This window comes from Asparagus officinalis, chromosome 7 (genome assembly GCF_001876935.1).
Source record: "Asparagus officinalis chromosome 7, Aspof.V1, whole genome shotgun sequence".
Taxonomy (NCBI): Eukaryota; Viridiplantae; Streptophyta; class Magnoliopsida; order Asparagales; family Asparagaceae; genus Asparagus; species Asparagus officinalis.
Window position 1 is genome coordinate 97092945 of NC_033800.1, and position 24218 is coordinate 97117162.

General features: G+C 36.1%; 1 long non-coding RNA gene across 1 annotated transcript in view; it reads right to left on the reverse strand.

Annotated features, from left to right (window-relative positions):
* LOC109850511 overlaps window positions 1–23296 on the reverse strand; it is a 24796-nt gene extending 1500 nt beyond the window's left edge. Inside the window, exons 1-2 of the long non-coding RNA XR_002249452.1 lie at window positions 23176–23296; window positions 22987–23088 (exon numbers count right to left, since the gene is read on the reverse strand). This is a non-coding gene — a long non-coding RNA (uncharacterized LOC109850511). The remainder of the gene's footprint in view (window positions 1–22986; window positions 23089–23175) is intronic.

Consider the following 24218-nt stretch of genomic DNA (forward strand, 5'->3'; position numbering starts at 1 on the left):
TCTCCAGCTCAGTGTTTTCAATGCGTGAGACGTAATGCGGGGCGCAAAGTCAGTTTACACGCACATGTGCAAGGCGCAATGCGATGCGCGCGCCCGAGCGAAGCGAGGCGCACTCCAGACCACAAAAATTTTGAAGATATACAAAATTATTCAAACTTTCATACTAGTGTATTTACTGTATTGCATCACTAACAATTATACTGCCAAAGAAAAAAAACAGTTAGCAATCAAGAGCAAGCAAAAATAAAATAAAATAAAATAAAACAACAACAATTAACAGTCGAGACAAAAGTCCACTTAATCTCTCTTTATATGTTAGTTTCCACTTACTCTCTCTTTATATGTTAGTCAGCAAGTGCGATTGTCTACACCAAGTATTAAGTTGCTTCTCCACATTAATAACACATACATTTTCATTAAAATAAAATGAAGCCAGATACTTTTGAGCACAACATTTTTTAACAACTCTAGATGCAGACTGCTTCAGAAAATACTTAAACTATCCAATAGTTAGTGTTCACAATACTTTACTGTTCACTATTCACTAATTTTCACAATTTCATCTCGTGACTTGAGTGTGGAATCTTTCAAGAGAACAAAGAGAGGGAAGAATGTACCTCAATGTTGACTGCTACTCGCCGTCGCTGATTCCGTCGATTGTCGCTGCTGACTTGTGAAAACGAGAGGCGCTGTAGGGAGATCGAAGAGAAAAAGGGCGAGCCCTAACATCTAGATTTTTCTTTGGGTAGAGTTATAAGTATTTGAGTTTAAGTGGGAATCGGGTTTTTACTCGATAACCCGCTGGACTAACTTTAAAAAAAAATCAAAACGCGAGCAGTTAACTGAGGCGATCACCTCTACGAGCATGCAAGGCGTTGAGGGGTGCTCTCCAGGCGTGCGCTCGACGCAAGCGTATCTCCCCGCACCTGCTGCGAGGCGCTATGCCACTGCACCGAAGCGCCCAACGCCTGAGGTGCGCACTTGGATGCGCCTATAAAAACACTGCTCCAACTTAGTAGAAGAAGAGGTAATCTTGGTAAGAAAACCCTAAGTCTAATTTCATATTTATTTTTTATTAGATTTCCACCTTCTTCATCTTCATGAAACTAAAGCATTGGAGGGTCATCAAGGCGCCAAGGCTGGGTGTCTTCTAACCATTTGTTAGTGGTTTCAAGAGTAGTTCAACCCACAAAACAGTCAGCGGAGGAAACAAAGAAGCCTCCACAATTTTTTGAATCACAAGACCTTCCTAACAATGAAAAAAGAGTATTTCACATATGAATTTGAAGAGAAGAAAGGGAGATTCTTAGTTTCTATGGACATTGGAAACTAGAGAAAGTGTGAATCCTATGTTATTTGCTTTATTTAGCATTAGGAAGGAAGTTGAATTGAGGTCTTAGATGTCTTAGATGACATGATATCAATTGTTGCATATTTCTCTCTAATTTAGTAAAGAGCAAGGTTATCGATAGCGGATAACGTCGCGTAGCAGTGAGGCATCGCTAAGACTATTTAGGCCTATTGAAGCAAAATAGCGGTAAAAAGAGCAAAGTCAAACAGCGGTCTAATTTAGATATATATAAATATTCAAAAAATTTATAGAAAATTCTAGAAAATCTAATAGTGCATATTTTATGATTTAAAGAGATTCTAAACATGAAATAGACATGTAACTGTCATATAATACGAAGATGACTAGAGGAGTCAAAAGAGTCGTCGTCTTCGAGAATATGAGTGAGAGGACTGCAGTAGGAGGAGCTCATGGCGAGAAGAGGTGAGAGGAAGTGCTGAGGGAGGTGCCGGAGACTATGGGAGACAACAGGAATACGCCAGAAATCGCGGGAGGCAGTGGGATGTAGTGGTTGCGGGTCGGGTTTAATTTAAAAAATAAACCTCAAACCGCTTTTAAATATTGATCAAAAAGCAAATTTTGCCCGCAATCGCCCGCTATTTACCGCTATAGCGCACTATTGGCCGCTTTTGTGAGCGGAAAACACATTCCATAGTATGTCACCACTATTAAGTGATAGCGTAACGGGAAGGGACCGCTAACGCTATTAGCGCCGCTATTACGGCGCTATTTACCGCTATTTATAACAGTGGTAAAGAGTGGAATATTCAAGAGAAAAAGTTAGATAACATGGAGGAGCTTTTTTCCCAGGATTTTCCTCCTTTGCAGGAGGAAAGTTTTTTGGGATGTTTTCTTTGTGGTATATGGGTCCATAGAAACTATAAACTTTAATTGCCAGCTTTTTTTTTTCTTTTTCCTAAAATCGATGTGCCAAATATAGATTATAAGAATTTTGTTGAAGATCCCTCGAACGTTTCTAAACTTTCTAGTAAACTCCACATGCCAAGCAGCCCAAACCAGACTACTTGGGTTAGCATTTATCTTTCTGCACAAATATGCAAATTAGGAAGAACAATCTCTCAAAAGATGTAATAAACTTCAACTAATTTGATACAGCTGCATTATATGATGTTGCTTTCCTGCTATTTTGATGTCACCTATCCTTTACATGACCGACTTAGTTGTTCACAGCACATTTCCTTCATAAGCTTGGATTGTGGGGAGACAATACCCACTATCTCAACATTAAACAATGCAATTCCCAGACCTCAATAAGAAATTTATCAACTTTTTCGCTCATTTCTTATATAAATGCCTACTAATCTACGCATTTCATTCATCAAACAGTAGTATAAATCGACATTAATGCCCAAATTCCATCCATTAGTTTTACTCATTAGCGCTCACGTTTCATCCATAATGTTTTACTAATTAGCACTCGCATTTCAGCCAAATTTGTTCCATCCAGTGCCCAGCATGCTAAAAAACAAACTTACTTCAAAAATCTGCTTATCATTCAATGATATCATATCCACTAGCTTATAATCTCTAAATAATGAAACATGCATTGCACTATTTGCCTTGTTTTACATATCTACTATCTACAATTGTTTTCAACTTTCTTCATTATTTTGTGCAATTGATCGTACAATTGAAAACTAGTGTGCGGATGACATTTAGTATATAGCATACCCAAGATTATACAACCACACATTGTCGATCATTTGACTAAAGCCTCAGTTACACTATTCATACATCTGAAGGAGATTGTAAATATTCCAATCACTTTTGGCCCCTTTGCTTTAATCTAATCCTGGAAAATACTAACTAGACTACAAGAATCGTACTAATCTTATACTACAAGACACAAAAATGTGAGGTCCATAAAAACTCATCATTTCTTATTGTAATCTCAAGAAATGATGCCACATTTTTGGGTCTTATAGTACGAAAGTAGTATAACTCTTGTAGTCTAGTTATCACTGCTTTCTTACATTTGCATTTCTTGGCTTGTGTCCCATTTTTGTTTTTGGCTAAATGATTCTTAAAAATGATTATGGGTTGTTTTTGCAGTAGACGAGCATTCATAACACCATCTTCGCCTCTTAGAAGAACCTACCCTACAATGCTAGTCAAGCATTTGATGTTCGTTTTTTGCCCATACTCATACAATATTTCAGAAACTAACCATAACGTCCAACTAGAATAGCATAAAACTATCTCCAGGCTCCAATGTGCTTTGTTATCAGTTATCAGTTATCACAGATACATTAATTATTTTATTACTATTTATCCAAAATATCTTTTTAACAAAAACATCAGAAAACTATCAGTAATTAAAAGGCTAAATATGAACTTTAAAGAGAAATAAAATTGCTTCCTGCAAAAGAAATAATAAAATTTTTATCTAATAACCGCTACTTACAACTAGGGGTGGTAAATGATCGAATCGAATCGAATACTAAAGTGTTCGTATTTGTATTTGTTTAAAATTATCGAATTCGAATGCAAACTCTAATATTAATATATGGAGTTTTTCGAATACGAACTCGAATACTTGGTATTTGATAAATATTCATGAATATTCACGAATACTTTTCGAATATCAAAGTATATTTATCCCGCTAAAGAATTTGATTTTCAAATGATATTTAAATTCATAAATAAAAAATATTCCTTTATAATATGTAATCTATGTATATTTAAATCAAAATTTTCATTAGAAAATAAATTTAAGATTAGTTTAAGTCTTAAAATCAGTACATAAAACTTTAGTATAAATGGTAAATAGGTTAAAAATATGACATCATATGTGAAATAATACAAATAATAATTGATCAAATTTTAAACGAATATTTGATAGACAAACGAATCGAAGATACATCTGGTTAAATTATATTTGTTAGTAAACTCGAATACTAAAAAATATTTGTTCAGTGGTAAATGAACTACCGAATCGAATATGACCGAATAGTACTCGAACAATTATCGAACTATTTGTTAATTATTTGGTTCACTTCCACCCCTACTTACAACTTGCTTGAAAAATAGAAAAAAAATTGTACACATTACTTACTAACTTAAATATTTATTATTATATAGTAGTAGCAAAAAAGTTATTTCCAGCACTAAATACCACCACCACTCAGAATAATGTTGTTTATTTGAAAGATTCAATTTGCAGAAAATGATTAAATTACAAGATCATTCACTTAATCATTAACAGGAACCACCAACTTCCTCCTTGCTAATGTACACCTCCATCGTGAAAATCGTGTGGGTGTGGGTGGGTGGGTGTGTGTGGGGAGGGGGGATAGTAGCAAGAAACTCTTCCAAATTGGACTTTGAATCCTAGTTCGCAATCTCCTTCTGACCAATTTGATCCAGATTTTGTCCAGAACGATGAATGCTTCAGCTCATGGATTATGGAGAGCATGGGTCCTAAGGGGATACAGAATAAAAAAGCTAATTGCTTAATTTCTTCATAATTCTACCCCAATTTTTGCTTCTCAAGCCACTTCTGCTCCAGACAGTGGCGTCTGGATTTCAAGATCAAAATCTCAGTAAGTCACCCTCTCATGTATCTTCATCTAGGGTTTCATGGCTGATTGTGTTGATAGTGATGAGGGAATCCCGTCAGAGATTTTGAAGAATCCTTCACCTACTACACCGCTGCTGTTTCATGCCTAATTGAAATGTTAACTCAGCTGATTCTACTGTTCCATTGGCCAAATATCCTGATTCTAATGTGAATAATAGATCAAATTTTACATTCGAGAATAACAATGGGGGATTTACTGCTTTTCTGGATGATTCTGCTAAAGGTAATCCAGATATTAATGCTATGGATACTTCTAATGCTCACACTAATCAGAATAAGAGTTAGGCTAGTCTTTTTGCTGACAACATGAAATCTGGGAGTGGCCTTGATCTCTAATTTTGTTCCTTCAGCTGCTTCTGATACTGTGAGTTTTACTAATGATGAATGGAGGGAAGGAATCTCCTTATGGGAACATTCATTAATTGGGCATGTAATAGGACTAAACGCTAAGTTCAAGGCTATGGAAACCTTTGTGAATAAGTTTTGGGCTGGAATTGCTTCCCGTGAAGTATGTTTACTGAAGGCTGGTTGCTTTCTTTTCAAGTTTAAAAGCAAAGAGGAAAGGGGCGGTATTCTTGATTCAGGACCTTGGTGTTTATCCCCCCTCCTATTGAAGCCATGGCCTCTAGAGGAAGATATTGAGTAAATTCAAGATTGTATTTACCATATGTGGGTGCAATTGCCAATCTTAAACTCAACTTGTGGAGGCCTGAGTAAAATAGCAAGTGTGATTGGGAAGCCAATTGCCTCTGATAAGCTCATGGCTACAGCACACAAAGACAAGCTTATGCTACAGTCTTAATTGAGGTTAAGCTACCCTCTGCCCTCCCTAATCAAATTACCATATAAGGAGCTGATGGAAGGAGTTATATCAGGAAGACAAATTATGAGATGAAGCCAAGAACGTGTGATTCTTGTAAAGTGGTAGGTCATGGTACCTCTTTCTGGAGAAAACACCCCATGGTTCAGAAATGGGTCCCTGTAGCTAAACATCATGTTAATCCTCCTAATGGAGTAGATGTGCAAAGTCCTAATATGGAATCTGCTTCTGATGCTGATATGCGAAGGCAGATACCATAATCTAATGTGCAAGTGCCATCTAATTCAGTGCATGTCAAGTCAAACCTGCTACTATGTTGAATACACCAGAGAATGTTTGTATCAGATCATGTGCACGTTTCTGAACATATGCATGCACACTGTACTGCTATGCATGATGCTGATTCTATGCATATATCAGATAATTCTGAACCTGTACATGTTCACTTGGAGTTTGTTGGGGCTACTAAAGGAATGACTTATGATATTTGGAGTCAGCTTCTTAGGGGGGAAAACAAGTGTGGGCTTCTACTTCTAGTAGTCATCAAAATCAAGGTAGCAGATTCTCGCCTCTTGATAATCATGTCAATACCTTTGATTCCTCTAGTATTAATAGAGGCGGCAGTATGCATTTATGAATCTAGCCTGTTGGAATGTAAGGGGGTTAAATAAACCCGAAAAGCACCATTCAGTAAAGCTTTTTATTCAGTAATATAACATTTCCTTTTTGACTCTCTTGTAAACAAAAATAAATGATGCAAAACTGCCTATCATTGTGAGGAAACTGGCTGGAATTGGTTATCTAATGCAAACATGACTGATAGTGGGAGAGCTTGGATCCTGTGGGATCCTATTCAACTTCATGTGCGCTATATTGGTTCTCAGTCAAATCCTTAGATGGTAGAATCTCCTGTTTTATTTCATCCATCCATGGCTATAATCATGCTGAGGGAAGGAAGGAGATGCAGAGGGATCTGCTAGTTTTTAAAGCTTCTTTTAACAATTCTCCTTGGCTTTATATGGTGATTTCAATTCTATGATTTCAAGTGAGGCAAAAATGGGGGAGCCAATCTAACTGATGTAGATACTGCTGATTTCCAATACTTCGTTGAAAATTGTGATATTTCTCATTTGAAAACAATTGGTTGTTACGACACTTGGTCTAATTAAAAAGATGCCAGTACTAGAACATTGTTGAAAATAGCACCCAATATCGCCACTATAGAGCCGCAAATTGCGTTAGCGCCCACTACCGTAACAATACCCACGAAAGCGGCGGAAGATGGCGCTCTGTGTGCTATTTGCTCGCCATAGTAACGTTTAGCGCTTAATAGCGCTTTTCATTATGGATTCTTAGTATAATATCCGACTCAAACCTGACCGGCACCCGGCCCGTAATTAACTAAAACACCTTAGCTTCGTTTTTCTCTCCTCTCTCTGATTCACTCTCAAAAGACGAACAAAAAAAAGAAACCTAATCCATTAATCCCACCAACTCCGCCGCCTCTTCTCCTCTGCCTCCACTAACTTCGCCGCAAGCAACCCTCTTCCTATCCCTCTCTGACTACTCCATCTCAACCTCTCCCTCTCCCTCTCTGACTACAACACGAGCGAGTCCTTGGGTTTCCGAAATAGTATAATGTAAAAAGAAGTGCTTCGAATCATTGCTATTTGACTCGGACCTGTTCTGAAAAAAGTTGAGGTATTTCTAATTGTTTGTTGACATGTACAAAGGGAAAAACCTTTGAAATGATTTTAATATTGGACCTCATTACCCTCATGAGCACTGTTATAAATAGTGGTAAATAACCCCGAAATAACAACGCTAATAACGTTTGTGGTCCCTTCCCGCTATGCTATTGCCCAATAGCGATGACATATTACGGAATATGCGCTTTTCGTTCGCAAAAACAGCCAATAGCGCGCCTTAACGGTAAATAGCGGGCGATTGCGTGCAAAATCCGCTTTTTGACTGCTATTTAAAAGCGGTTTGGGGTTTTTTTTTTAATTAAACCCGACCTTTAACCATTGCATTCCACCGTCTCCCGCGATTTTCAGCATGCTCCCGTCACGTCTCATAGCATCTGGCACCTAATTCAGCACTTCCTCTCACATCCTTCACCGTAAGCTCCTCCAAAGGTAGTTCTCTCACCACTCAGCTCATCTTCTCGAAGACGACAACTCTTTGACTTTTCCTCCGATCGTCTTTGGTATTATGTGACGATGACATGTCTATTTCATATTTAGGATCTCTTTAAATCATCAAATATACACTTTTAGATTTTCTAAATTTTTTTAATCTTTTTTGGTATTTACACATCTAAATTAGACCGCTATTTAATTTTGTATTTTTTACCGCTATTTTACCGTAATAGCCCCAAATAGTCTTAGCCATGCCTCACCGCTACACATCGCTATCCGTTATCGATAACCTTACTCACGAGCAAGATCACGCCCCTTATTACAAGCTTGTACGCATGTTTCTAAAGCTACCCGATTAGCTACCGCACCAGGTGCATTTCCCCAAGGGTGTCCTAAAGTTCCTCCACCGAACTATAGCATGGAATCATCTCCAGAGATTTCGGTTAGGGCAGGCATATGCCAAACATGAATACCCCCTGAAGCCTTGGGAATAACACCTGGTATAAAAACCCAATCTTGAGTGAAAAATAATGTAAGTAATACATTTTTTTCTAACTAGAATTATTCCTACCTTACTCCCAATATTTCATTTAAGTATTCTTTTCTATGCTATGATTTTGTAGAGCTTTTTTTTACCTTAGACTGGACCTCCTTTCCATTTCTGTTCTCCAAAATGGGATCTTTAGATCCACTACAACACCTCAAACCCCAAGTCTTAGACTACCCTCTACCTCAACCCCTACTTCTCATTCTCCGACTAGTCCACATCAACTCCAAAACTCCCATCTCTGGCCGCCTCTCACGCCGCCTCCACCAACTTGAAGCTCACCAAGTTCTCTTCCTCCTCTTTAGGATCTTTATTAATAATCAAATATGCATTTGTAGAACTTTTAGATTTTTCTTTAATTTTTTAAAATATTTATACATATTTAAACTGGACCGCTATCTGACTTTGCACTTTTTGTGCTATTTTGCCGCTATAGCCCCAAATAACCTTAGTGATATCTCACTGCTATGCGACACTATCCGCTATCAATAACCTTGTACTAGAGTGTGAAGTGGATTGGATAGTGTAAATGACAACTGAATCCAATACTTCTAGCCATGCTGAAATTTCTCACCTAAATTTTTAGATCACTCACCAGCTGTTATTTCCATATTTGAGGATCTTGCTCACGGTAAAAAACCTTTCAGTTTTTTAAAATATGGACCTAGCATCCTAGCTATATGTCTACTATTTCTGATACTTGGAGTTAAAAAGGGATAGCTAAGTTTTTTAAAATATGGACCTAGCATCCTAGCTATATGTCTACTATTTCTGATACTTGGAGTTAAAAAGGGATAGCTATGCCTGTTTGTTATAAATTGAGATGCTCAAGGATGCTCTTATGACTCTTAATAAAGAGAGTTTCTCGATCATTAGTGACCAAGTTCAAAGAGATGTCTTGGAAGACATTCAATCCTAAAATGACGTCTTCAATGCAAGTCTTATCAAAAGGGGGGAAAACATTTGTCTAATTATAACAAATCTCTCAGCCATGAATTATCCTATTTCCAGCAAAAAGCCAGAATTGGTTAGAGCGCATATGGGGATAAATATTCCAGACTTTTCACTCTACCAAAAAACCAGGAGGCACCACACCAAAACAGGATCATTGATGCAGCTTAAGACGCTTAGGGATGTCTAAATGCAATAGTGATTCAAGCAAAAAATCGGATGAAGTTAATCTCAGACGCTAACTTGATGAATGAGTTTATATATGAATGCAAAAACTAATAGTGACTCACTAAATTGATAATGTAATCTAAATAATGCAAAATACAAGCAATGAGATCTATAGTTATCATTGTAATCAAAAAGTAATTATAAGTTCCTAAAGATCTATAGCGATGCAAAATTAATCAATTGAAATCACTGATTGTGATTAGAATTCACCAGAGGTGTGAGGAACTCAAGATACGTCGTACAAATCTGCACTAGCCCTAAATGTTAATTGGATCTTCGCTGTTGGTTGAGAATATCACATGAGATTTTTGAACAACTGGTTCAAGCGCCTTAGGATGATTCCATCAAGTACCTACATCATCAAACAACAATCAAATCCAAAAAAGAGCACTCAAATAGACATTGTGTACTTGCAATAGGTCTGTTCAAAAAGAAATCAGGGTGTTGAGGACCTGTAATCATTGCTAGATGGCTTGTAATCTCAAACAGCGACAATGTGAAGTTGTCACAGACCTCTAGTTGAGTTCTGGCTTGCTGAAGATTGGGGTCGAGGTGATCTAGTTGCCGTCGATGTTGTGTCTGATAGAGGCAGAGAAGGTGGCCAGATCGAAGGTCTTGCTAATGATCGTGGTTAAGCAAGATGATGAAGATGGTACCCTTGGGAGTGACTGTAGCCTGACGAAGGGGGAGGGAAGGAGGGATGAACAGTGATTTTGAGAACTATTGTTTTCGTGAGAATAGAGTTCAGTGTTTCTCTTGACTAGAGGTTAGGGTTAATTAGTAGATGGCTTGTCACGCTCCACACCCGTGAGCCCGTTGGCGCAATGCAAGTCCTAAGATGCACAAAGTACAACACATGATTTGGCTCAATCCACAGCTAAATTGGCAAGTCAATGATACACTCGGCTCTTAAGACCCATTATTTAAACCATTCAATCACTCAATCAATATCTGATGTGGGACTAAATTTTAGTATCACAATCACCCCATCTTACTTACACAACGTCCTCATCGCAGCATGACAATTGGTCCGTCAAGTATCACAACTAGGCAGGCAATGTGGACTCTAAAGGTAGTTCCTACAGGCTTCTAGAAGTAACTCCCACTACACTCATGTGATGTAACTCTTAATCATGTATAGCACTTAGTACCATATTTCCGACTGGCTAACTACATTGATACCATTTGTCATGCCCCGGGCTAGCGAGCCTGTTGGCACCATGTAAGTCCTAGAACCCATGAAGTGCAATACATGATTTGGCTCAATCTACTATCAAATTAACTAGTCAATGTTACACTTTGCTCTTAAGAACCATCATTTAAACCATTCAATCACTCAATCAACACCCAACGTAGGACTATATCTCATGGCTGAGATAAGAGATAGATACAAGACAAATGGGTGGATGGCAGATCACATACCCTATACAATATTTGCAACTCATGCAAAAATGACAACTGATCTCTCACAGAATATATCATTCCTCAAATGCTCAAATTCATAAATCATCGTCTCTCTCCTTCAAGAGAAATACATATATTTATAAGAAAAGGAAAACTAATCCTGAAGATAAGACATAATCTCTAAACTAAAGTCTTATCTTAGCTAATCCTAAAGCTAAGATCAAATGATCTCTAAAATGGAAATCTTATCCAAACTCGCTGAAAATTCATCAAACAATTTGTCTAATTAAATGATAAAACCTCATATAAAAAAATTTTGTAACTAATCCCTATCAGCTGTCAGCTATGATCTTGTATCATGTTGGGGGTTCTAGGCTAACTAATAGGAAGCAATTATTCTGAAGTTGATTTCTTTTTACAAGGGGCTTATGGGTGTTGTTGTCCTCGTTCCTAATCCAGATATTATGTCATCCACAATGTCCTTGTCTCTCTTCAATTCAAGCAGCCAAGCTAGATGAGTTTGTCCCAAGAAATAAAATTAAAAGTGCAGGTTTCCCTATGGTTGATGACAAGGCTTCTGGCCCTCATAGTTTTAGTACATCCTTCTATAAACCAGCTTGGTTTGTTGTTGGTGAGAAAATTTCCCTTGACGTGGAGTTTTTTTCAAGATAGCAAACTCCATGGTATGATTAACTCCACCTCCCTTACTCTTATTCCTAAAGTGCATTGCCCTTAAATTGCTTTCAATTTCAGACCAATTGCTTGATGCAATTGTTTTTATAGGATTATTTCTAAGCTCTGGGCAAATAGAATACAACATGATATAGGATAGTTGATTAATGATGCACAAATTGCTTTTGTACAAGGGAGATTGATAATAAACTATATTGTTAGCTCATGATCTCCTCAAACATTATGGAAGGAATCTTTCTCCTAGGATCATGCTCTATTGACATAAGAAAGGCTTTTGATACTGTTAAATTTGGCCTCTTGAAGGCTATGTTATCTGGGTTTAGATTCCTGTTAAAATGACCAATTAGATCATGTTCGACAATGCAACTCCCTCCCTCCCTCCCTCTCTCTCTGGATGGTACACTTAATGGTTTCTTTAAGCTCTAAATGGTACACTTAATGGTTTCTTTAAGGATGCAAAAGAGCTCACGCAAGGTGACCCTCGCTCTCCGTATTTGTTTGTAATTATGATCAAATAGTTGTCTAGCAGACTTATTATGCTTATGAGGATAAGGGATTTAAATATCATCCTCAATGTGCCAAGTTAAAGCTAAACCACGTAATCTTTGCTGATGACCTCTTATCGAGCAAAGGTGATGCTCTATCTGTTCATAAACTTTACAATTGCTTGTTGGATTTAATGCAGTGTCTGATTTAGAAGCAAATCTAGGAAAATGCTCTGTGTTCTAAGGTGGAGTAGATGCTCATGTGAAAGCCAACATTATGTCAGTTATTAGTGTTTCAGAGGAATCCCTATCAATCAAATATCTTGGGGTACCTATGATTAGTAAAAGGTTGTCCTATATTGATTGCAATCCATCGCTCACCAAGGGATCTAATCAATTTCAATCTTGGATGCATCATAAAAAGCTTTCGTATACATGCAAATTTCAACTAATTAAGAGAGTAATTATGGAAATTCAAGTATACTGGACTAATAATTACATCCTACCTAGAAGGATTTTAATAAAGATTGACGAGCTATGCAGGAATTTCATGTGGGGAGATCTCCTTATTCATGTAAGGTGGCTTTAGTCTCATAGGATAAAATCTGCTATGATCATAAACATGGGGGTCTTGGGATTTATTCTGCAAAAATCTGGAACTTTGCTATAGCCTTAAGACTAATTTGGCATGTACATTTAAATAAGGAGCTATTATGGATAAAGTGGGTTCATTTGTGGCACGTATTTGAAGCAGTTTGATATATGACATGTTGCAATAAAGGTAGGAGACTCAGATGTGGAAACAACTTCTAAGAGTAAGGGAATTGATAATTCGAAAAATTCTCTTCAATCATGCTATTCAAGTTCAAAGATTCAACTATCATATCTTTATAAGATTTTGCCCCTACATCTGATATTGTCCCATGGTATACTACTATATGGGGTTCCCTTAACTATCCGAAGTAGTCCTTCATTCTTTGGCTTACAGTTCAAGGCAAACTACTAACGCAAGACAGAATGTTTGGCATTACAATGATTACTGCCAATCGTTGCATTCTCTGCAATCATCATGCAGAAGAGACCCATGAGCATATTAAGTTTCCATTGTGATTTTTCTATGAAAGTCTGAAACTCCATCATGGAGTGGTTGAAATTTGAATGGGGGACATGCTCTTGGAGTTATCTTATTAGGTGGTATAATGATAGGTTGAAGGGCAAGGGCTATAAGTAAAATATCAAATGATTGGTCTTGGTCATCTCTATTTATGCTCTTTGGACTGAAATGAATAAGAGGGTCTTTACCTAGCAGGAAATATCTATCAAGTCGATAGTTTAGGAAATTAGCTCATTCTTTTAATTATTGTGGTTAACAACCCTAAGCCTGAAGAATTTAGAGATTGAGAGTTGAGTTTATAATTTTTATGTTTTCCTCTTCCATTTGGAGGGAAGATGTGCCTCAGCTCTCAAAGCTATCTTGATGTACTCTCATTTTCAGATTTGGTGAATGAATAAAGTTTTTCATTGACCAGAAAAACAAAGAGGAATCACCTCTGTAGAAAAATCATGTACTAAATGAAGATGATCATCTCAACAAAACTTAACATTATGAAATTATTAAGAGCAAAATCAATTTTTCACTTAATCACTAAAATAAGACATTTGTTATCACATGTTATGCACTTTAAGAAACACGTGGTTTAGTTAAAAACCGATTTAAATACAAAATTGTTCACTTATTAAATCATTAATAAAAATAGCCATATATATGCTGATTATATCCCCCTTTTATATAAATAGAGAAATTGGTGGAACTCCTAAAGGCACAAAAAATGGCATGTGTCATATTATAAAGGCACAAAATACAAACATGTGTCGTATCACAAGCATCCATGTGTATCTCTATCCTCTTAGAAGATAACATGTGGACACCTAATCTTATATTCATCTAAAAATTCTAATCAAATTAAAACTATTAATAGTTAGAAAATTCTAATAATCAAATATTTTATAATTCTTATAAGATTATATATATCTATAATTAAAAAAATCTCATAATTATATATTTAATTTAAATATAAAAATTAGAGAAAAAACTCATGTAGATTGCTCCCCTCAAGTCTGAGCCTATCGTAGCTAATCCCCCTCAAGCTTGAAAATCTACAAAACCCAATTAACTCTTCTCGTTTTACGTCCTGAAAACTAACACTTTTAGGTCTAGCATGTCATATAAGAAGTAGGTCACTAGGAAAAGAACAAAGTACCACTATCATAAAAAAATTACTTTGATTTTTTAGGATAAGAGCAAGATAGAAGGGAGGAAAAAATATTATAAATTGATCAACATATTTTTTATCGCTTAGTGGCTTCTTTGTAACTGAATGAGTTGATTTTCAAAAGGATGTTTCAGTTATTTTACATTTTGAGGGGGTTTGGTGAGAAAATTTTGAAAGATTATGGATGTTTTGTAAAGATATTTGTAGAGGTTTTCTCTAATTTTCAAAGTTGAGTGGGAGTATCAATTTATAATATGCCCAAACTTAAGGCGAATTTTTCCCAAATTAAAATAGTTGAGTCAGAGACATCCACCACTGTTGAGGTTGTTTTCTAAAATTTACCCTAAAATCATATATGCAAACTTATATATGTGTCAAATTATTATATTTAAAGTTGATGGATTGGTCTTTCCTTCAAATATTATTGATGAATTGGTCTAATTGTTTGTTATTTATTAATTTGATATCATGTTTTTACCGATTTTTGTAAAGAGGGGTTACTGATTCACATGTCTCTCTTTAAAATATTAATAGAATACACGACACCATAAAAACATATAACATGTAAAGATCTATAAAATTAAAAACTTTCCTATTATGAAAAATATTATGTGATCCGCAAAACTAAAAAAATCATTTACACATATTACTCGAAATATTATCTCAAATTCTTCATGGTGTATCTTATTTTTTCTAAAAATTAGATTGAAATTATAATGGGTTCTAAAGATTATTCTAGGAATAAATATTTGGATTCTTAAGATTATTTTATGGATATTTTAAAACAACGTATACTTTTATAATTAAGTTGAAATTCTAATGCAAGCATTAGAAGATAGAGGTTTATGCGTGAGATTGTTTAGATTAAATTAATATATGAAGGTCTTATATCTCATCTAGCTGCAATGTTTTATTTGGCTGCTTCATGTTGACGGGTTTAACTCAATGTAGTCTTTAAATCAATAGGTGATCACATAAGGAGCTCCGACTTTTTTATATCCTTTTTTATTTTAAATATTATCAAAAAGGATGGATCTTATAAAGAAGAGTTTGATGGTTAAACTATCTAGTTTTGAATCTGAAATTTTGAAATAAAAACTATCTACACACTCATTCGAAAAGCCGGACTTTTTCTTTTTCTCTTTTCGTCTTAGAATATTATAAATAATGGGGAATATTGTAAATGAGAGGCCAGTGGTTAAACTATCTGAATTTTGAATTTCAAAATTTCAAATAAAACTCCACTCCCTAATTTTGAATTTCTTTTACGTTTCAAACTATTTGAAGAAAAAGCTCCAAGCTTAGATTATCTAATTTTCAATGATCCATATGCTATAAGTCATTGGTATAAACCATTTGTATGCTCATATCCATAAAAAAATATAGTATCAAAAATATAGAAAAGAAGAAGCAGTTCAAAAGAAATTCTATTTAATTCAATTTAGAAACATATGCATATGACTAAGTAAGAAACCCATAGAGACCAAACAAATCACATATAAAAAAAGAGATCTACCCTTCCAAGCTAATGATGCGAGTTCAGTACCCGCTACGCGCTCCATATTACTTATTCTACACGTAAGACTCACCCATGCAAGCCCAGACCAAATACTTGTATTTATATTTTTTCAAAAATGATTGTGAACTGATAACTTCAAAAGCATCAATGAACAACAAATTTATTGACTAGTTATTTATAGTCTACAAAATAATCCTCTTGAGAAATAACATCATTAAGTCAAATGATTTCCGTTATTCCATCCTTTTCCAATGATCTTTCATCAATACAAAGCCAATGACCAAGCTTAAAACCAAAAACTCATGCAAACCAACTTAAATGAGTATTGCCCTATCCAAGGTGCAACGTGGGATGCAGTCCCTTTACGCGCCCCATGTACATGACGCAAGGCGATGCACACACTAGAACACCACTAACTAATTGCTCAAGATTAGGAAATAGTTACGAAGCAATATTTTTATGGAATTTTGATAAATAATTTCACCAACCAAATTATAGTATTTAATGTTAGAGAATCACCGTATCTAAAAAATTGCTTAAATTGCTATAAATAAGTGGTTTATTTTCACACAAATAACTTCATATTGTGAATAACAGTTACCCTCTACCAAAAACTGATTTTATAAAAAGACAGTATTAACATCTTACAGGACTAGTTAACTACCATGCTAGAAATTGGTTCTATAAATAAATTTGTATATATAATATAAAAACAACAGATGAAAAAGTATACAAACAATATGAAGATAAAATTAATGAAAAAAATACAATCACCAAGTTTTTGTAAATTATAACTCAAATTTACTTATCTTAGCAAAATAAAGTAAATAAAACATCCTCAATACCAAATTCTGAGATTTAGTACCCAGTAAGGTAGGAAAAAAATAAAACTCATCGATCGATGTTCATTGCCAACAGTGCTCTCGTGTGGGGGGGTTAATATAACAAGTTTATTTTAAAATAGGATACCGAGTTTGGCACCCACTTGAAGTCAGGTTTGAAGCTTTTAATAGACAAGTTGTCCGAAGCACCCTAGGTGAAGCATAAAACGCTTGCAAAGAGCCCTAGGCAAGAACAAAGCATCTTGCATCTGACGCATAATGCTTTAACGACATGCTACATTGCCAGATGCATGATGAGGTCATGCCCCAAAGCAGTCAGATAACACTAGCCTAATATGTAATATCCATGTTCTTTTGATAGTCAGAAATTGTCATCAGTATCAACCCTTGAATCTATATCAGCAACTCATGAATTCTTATAGCTTGAGTTTAGCTACCTAAGAGCATGAGAATGTTAGTTTACCTGTGCTTTCATTAAGGCCATTAATCAAACTATAATGTCTTTTCATCATCTTATGCATATAACGCTAATCACATATGGTTTTAAACTCTAATTAAAGCTAATCAAAACTTAAGAAAATTTTAACCAAAACCACGCCCACCCATGGTATTTTGGCCAACCACATTAGCTTAGGAATGGGTGTAATTTTCCAATGGAAATACACCCCATTTCACATTAAGATCAAGTCATGTCTTAGCCACTTTGTCACTCAACCCTTCTCACTCTGTTATGCATGCAAGAGAGAACCAAGAGCTCATTTCTCCCGACCCTCTCTTCCCCTAAGCCAATCCACCCTATCCCCTCTCCCTCACTTCCATTAAAAAAATTCTTAAGCTCTCCTCTCTAAACAAGTGTTGAAAAAAGTGGTCTGAAGCGGTGCTTAAGCAGAAAATTAAGCAGAAGTGTTAGGTGAACGCTCTGCTTTGGCCAAATTAGGAGTGAAGAGTGTTGGTTGCACTTCACTCGTAAAAGAGCGACTAGGCACTAAAAATCGGTTTAAAGTGGTTAAAAATCCGCTTTCCCAGCTTATATCCGCTACTTATAAAAGCTAATTCCCTTAATCAAAATCCAATCATGTCCATGTATCATCTCTTCTCTGATGGCAAGAGAGAAAAAAAACCCTAACTCGTCTTCACCATCACCTCGAACTAAAGATCAGCGACCTCCAAAGCTTCCCTCTCACCTCCAAAGCTTTCCCTAGTCGACTTCTCTAACCACAAGTAGCTCCTTGAGCACAATCCAATGCTGACCTCAAACCTCCATCACCGTCGACCGCCTCCTCTCTAACTATCTTCAACCATCCTCCTTTGTTAGGCTCAATGCTACCAACGATGCGTCGAGAGTAATGTGGACATTTCTTTCCTCTTTCAAAGTTCAGTCTGAGTCTCTGATCATGAATCATAATTTTCTCTCAGACTTTACTCTCTGTTCTTGCAAATAGAACTTTAAACTATTTGTATGCAGAAAATTTTAATTATAGGGGTAATTTGTAAGTATAATAATATTGGAGTTGTTTATTCTACAATGCTATAAAAAATGTATACTTTAAGACAGCACTTGTGCAACATGCAATAAAAGTGACTTCTAATACTTTTTAAAAAATGACTTGCCTCTATACTTTTGCTACATTTTCAATATAAACCTTTTGTACATGTGGAGCAACAAACCAAAATTCACCATTACTTGACATTTAAAATAGAGAAAAGCTTATGCATTACTTGATATTTCCTCTACTAATCATCTCTTGAACCTAACTCCAAAAATTTGAATCTGATATGCCTGGATTAGATTCATTAGAACTAAATCATTGACTGATCAGACAAACACAAAACTGAAAAAAAATATACTAGTAAAAATCTTTGACAGCATTTTTTAAAAATCTTTTTATTTTTTGTTTAACTTGTTTTATTAATTGTTGCTTGTTCTTGTTCTTCAAATAGGCATAATTTCAGTATCATTATACGGGACTATCCTCCACAGCATCTAATCCAGTGATGAATAGTCAAAATTAAGAGTCGATTAGCTTGAACTGGCCAAATCTTGCATCCGACTCCTTCAGATGATATCGGATGGCAGTGGGGATTTTGTCCGGATTGGAATAAAAAAACAAAGGTCCAATGCATATTGTTTCTTTTCTTGCGAATACTATGTGTAGGTATCCATTTCCATTATTTTTGGTACTTTAGAACTTCAATAGTATACTTTCTCGCTTCCATAGAACTTATATTTGAAATTCATGGCTGGCTTGATTGTCAAATTAAAATACTTGTCATATATTTTTTTCCTTGTTGCTCACCTTGATATTATACCGTTAAGTTCCATGTTGGAATTTTGTCTCTTGCTTTGAAGACTCCCTTGTCTCGAATGATAATGTTTGATTATTTGATATGTAATATTGACTCATCTGGGACTTTTAATATTCATGAGATTTGTTGCCATTTTTTATATTCTATGTTCATGGCTTAGTGCCCTTTAAGTGATGTAATTTACTGGTGAGTGGTATTGAGTCCTGGGAGGACATTGCTTTTTACGCGAGGATACTTGTCGGTGGGTGTGTTATTGAAGGCATGCATGATTATTATTTGATGAATCTCATGATCAGGGATTTGAATCATGAATTAAGAGCAAGATTATTTATTGTTGATATCTACAGGTTCATTTCCATTTGCTTGCCTTATAATTTCCCTTAACACTTCTCTTCATGGTCGTACCCTGATTTACTTTTGCCCACTTAGCCTTTCGCTCCCCCTCATTCGTGGTTGTGTCCATGCGTACGTATTAAATATATTAAAGGCAAGGAGACTGCGTACCCCATCGAAGAATAAGCTCGCAAGTACTTAAGCTTAGTTTGCTATATTTGCACTTTTTGAAGTACTTATGGTGTCATAATATAAAGTGTTGTAATAACTCTATGTAAGTTAAGTCCATTCCCTTAGCTTTTATATTGTTATGATATTCTATGGACTTTGCTATCAAGGTTTCTTTATATTTATATTATATATTCATATCCAGCAACTCTATATTACTATATACAGGTGCATATATAAAGTTTGAGCAAGTTGACCCTCCATGTTACAGCCAAGTCATGCACAAATTTTATATCCCCACGGCCCACATTGGTAACGGGCGGGGGCCATTACACAATCAACTGAAAATCCATAGTTACCTAGCTTGCACCACCCTAACAGCTGCAAACACAAATAAGAAATGTGTAATTCCTTTCATGATAATGAAGGCAGAATGAATAGAGAAATGGTGTAAAAGATAGAGTATAACATTTAGGATAAGGTTCTTGTGCATGTGGGTGGGTGAATTAAAAAGCGAGACTGCGAGAGTTGAAATGGCCATAGAATTTGTGAATATTTTGGCAAAAGAGGTTAAACATGTAGGTTACTAAAGGTTGCAGACGAGTAGCGTTAGGCTTGAGAAAATGGATGGACGAGGATACTTTGTGAATAGGGAAAAACTTGGCTAGTTGTATAGAAAGGGCACAAAATCAAATTCATAAGGGTTATCCAGTAAGTTCATGTCTTTACAATGATAAACCTTGAGAAAAGATGTCAAAGGAGCAATTTTCTAAAAAGTAACCAAAAGCTAACAAACAATAACCAAATTGTGGACTGTTAGTTACAACGTTGGTGAACATTTGTTGTTTAGTAGTTTAGCGCTTATTTTATGCACAGTAAGAAAGTAGTGTAAGCTCTATCTTGCTTAATATAATTGTAGCACATTGTGCCATACATTGTATTGCTGTTGCTAATGCAAAACATTCTTCATGCGGTCCACCTAAACACCGTGCAAGCAGTCTATGCGGGGGCCTAAATGACCACTGGAAGTGACTTCCTAGATAAATATAAATGGATCTTGCCACCCTAGTCGCCTACTAAGTGTTTTCGTCGAAAATTATTTTCTTCATTGTATAACTCATTACAACTTTGATCGTTACAATAAGTTCAAAAAGATCGGTCTTTTTATAAGACCTTTACACAATGAAAATAAAAGATACAATTCTCTTGAAAATAAACGCAAGATCCGTTTATCGTCTCCTGCTTGCGTAGGTGTTTTCGCCTGTGCCGGGGTTTATCCGTGGACCATCTTTGATCAGATCCGGTTGCTGAAAATTCGGCAAAACTCCTACCTCACCAAGGAGGTATTTGCTTAAAGCATTGAAATCGACCAAGCGAAATCAATAGCTCTTCTCGAGATTAAGACCAAGCCTAATCTCGAGGAACGGACGGGAACGGGCTTTAGATCCTTCGAATTGCCCCTTCTTTATGCCGGGATTCGCCGGGATCTCGCTAGCCCTTGCTGAAATTCGTGCTCCCTTGCTCTCCAACTCGGCAGCACCTCCTCATCTTGATAATTAATCCGCCCCTGTGAAATAAACCCCTAGGCTTGTATTTATAGACTTCGGTTGGGGGGTTTTCGGATGAGAACAATAGATTTGGCCTTATCTTCAGTTGATAACGACCTAACCACGTTTGTACATGAGATTAAGTCAGTTAGGAACCCCTGGAACAGATAAATCCTACGAAAAACCGTTTAAAAACCTCTAAAACGCGTTTCAGGCTCCGGACTGCGCGGCGCGGGTCAGACAGATCCGACCTGCGCTTGCGCGGGTCCGTCGCTTCTGCCGAACTTGTATGTTTCCTGACTTTTCCGGGACTTGTAGTTTCTCCTGTTTCGTGTAATTGATCGTCTTGTTGACTTGTATGCTTCGTTGCGGGACTAACCGTCGAGCGCGTGTTGATCGATACGCACGAACTGATTGATGCGCGCGTGTTGATCGACACGCGCGAGCTGATTAACGAGCTCGTGTTGACCAACGCGCACGAACTGATTGACGCGCGCGTGTTGACCGACGCGCACGAACTGATTGATGCGCGCGAGCTGACTGTTGAGCGCGCAGGCCACTCAGTTCGCCGTTTGGCTTCATGCGCTTATCGGCATCAGATGATCCTCTTTGACTCGGATAATCCTCTTCGATTTGGATAATGGCGTTCATCGCCTTCTCTTTGTCTCGAGCTGTGTACGAACACCTATAGGTATTTTTAGACGCATACACTAAGTAGCTCTAGGCTCTAGCTACTGACATGCCTAGAACACAAGCATTTGAACACTTATCCACCTATTGGCCGCAACACAAGTTTATGAAATTAAAATACAAGCCTATAAGGAGAAAGGGGGGCATGATTTGGGGAAGTGACAAATGAACTCCCCCAGGTAAAAGCATGTAATAGATCAAAATCAACCTATCAAAAGCCCCATCCCACTTCAAAACACAAGTGGAAGGAAAAGGAAAAAATATCACACACTCTTTTTGACACCTTATAAAATTTTCCCTTAACATTGATTAACATTTTGCGATGATAATGGCCAGATTAAACCATGATTGACAAAAATATTAAAAAGAATAAATCACGATAACTGAAAATGAATCCATGTGCCATATATACATTTGTGTTTTTCCATATCTTTTGCATCACCCTGCTCGTGGACTAACTTAAAGCACCTCACATTTTACCACTAGACTCTAGCGATATAAGGTCTAACATCCCTAAAAGCCTCAAAAGTTTATAACAATCACTTGCACAGAGAAATGCTTGATGGATGTGGCCACATATGTTCGCAAGCTTGCAGCTTGCAGCTAGCAACTAGAGGTGCCTGCCTAACCAAAGTAAATTGGAGTTCGTAGCACAGAGGCACCTACTTTTATGTAACAATAACATTGTGCGATAAGGGAAAATCTCAATTCATAATGCACATTTGCTAAATATAATAATAATAAATATAATAATCTGAATGCCCGTGAAAATATGTAATCAGCATAAAATTTTCAAAAGACATGGCGTACTTTCTTCTTCAAAAACAATGGGTGGCTTAATAATCCACCTATTGTGACTCGGGTATCACCCAGTCAGTCAAACTTCCCAACATCATATAGAAATTCGGACTACAAATCAGTATTTCCACAGAGCACAACAAAATATTTCGAGAATTGTAATGATTTACATGTTGAAGCGTCCTTAACATTTGACATCCTAAAACCACAAAAATAACAGAAAACAATTAAGATCGCATCTCATACTAGATTACAAGAAGAGAAACAATTGAGAGAAAAATAAATTACCATCAAGAAGGAATTGGGGGATTGGACGAGGCGCTTGAGTTTGTGCCTCCTCTTCTCGAGCTCCGCCCGAGGATTCAACAGATCAATGTCATCCGGAAGAACCTAGCAACGATCAGATTGAGGAAAGATGTTACCATTTTTTGACGAAGAAACCCTATAAAACTTTTTTGACGAAGAGGGAGATGTTACCATTTTGGTTGTTGCGACGAAACCCTAGAAACGACGGCCGTTCTCTCAACCAGAGCAGAGAAGGGAGAGCAGGTTGGGAGAGGAGAGGAGAGGAGAATCTGTCAATTAGGGCCACTTTTCATTCGAGTGTTCATTGTTTTGTTAGAAATCTCCGTGAATCTTAAAATAATAGTATTATATTTTTTGGATAGTATAATATTTTTTGGATAGTATAATGTAAACTAGAGTATTTATGACACAAAATGAGAAGTGGTTATCCACCTCACCACTTTCTACAATGTTTTGACTTTTTTATTATTTTTTTGGACACATTTATGACATTGTGTAAGCTTTCCAACAAAATCACTCCTAATTTTGATGATTTTGTTTTCGGTGACACATCATCAAAAGGTGTAAGCTTTTTATGTAAAAGAGAATTTAAACAAACAATGTAAAGTGATGAAAGCTGACATTAGGACCCACTTTTTTACGCTTTCCATTATTTTACATGGAAAAAACATACAACCAAACAGCCCCTTAACTAATCTTCCTCAAGCATGATTTCCTCTCCAAATTTTTTTTATTCTATTTAGATTTATAAGAGGGTCAGAATAAGATATTTCAATGTTTAGCTGAAGAAAATCATATCAACATATGAGTCAAGATTTTTACTGTACGTTTATGAATACTGCTGTAATAAATCAACATATGTTTAGAGTTTATGTAACTACAATTTAGGATAATAGAATTGTAATACTTAGTTTTATGATTTTTTTCCTTTTTATAAATTTTTCTGTCTCAAAATAATTTTGTCATTTTCTTGTCATTTCTCTTTTTTAATTTGACTGTACGTTTCAGTCATGAAGAATTACACTGTGGTTTTTAAGTAATTACATTACAACTTTATGTCCTTTCTAACTTTCAAATCATAATTTTTATTTCTTGATGACAAAAAAAATTAATATTAATATTTTTACATATTTTAATTAGTAAAGTTGTAATGCCAAAAAAATTAAAATTAATATTTCTACATAGTCATTAGCTAGTTGATTGGATGAGCTTGA